Below are 309 nucleotides of genomic sequence, written 5' to 3'. Positions count from 1 at the left end.
TCTTTAACTATGCTGGCGCCATACATACCCCAAAGTAGACATGGGAAGTTTAGTTCACCTTGCTGATTTCCATCTTTCAATCTCGGTCAGCAAAGTGAATAGTTCGTTTAGTTCATTTAATTCAGTAGGTTAATTTTTATCATTGAATGAAAATATTATAAATAAACCATCAATTTAACTTAAGTTTGTAAAAACTAAATTTAGTTATAGTTCCAAGACGTTATAATTGACTTGTTTTATACCATGTGTTCTATTGCTCGTGCTCGGGACTTATGGTCCATATATTTGTCTTTTGTTAATTTGTTAATT

The sequence above is a fragment of the Dendroctonus ponderosae genome, unplaced genomic scaffold, assembly GCF_020466585.1.
Source record: "Dendroctonus ponderosae isolate FM_Combo_2020 unplaced genomic scaffold, Dpon_F_20191213v2 Dpon_F_20191213_1, whole genome shotgun sequence".
Classification (NCBI taxonomy): Eukaryota; Metazoa; Arthropoda; class Insecta; order Coleoptera; family Curculionidae; genus Dendroctonus; species Dendroctonus ponderosae.
Note: the sequence above shows the minus strand (reverse complement) of the source record.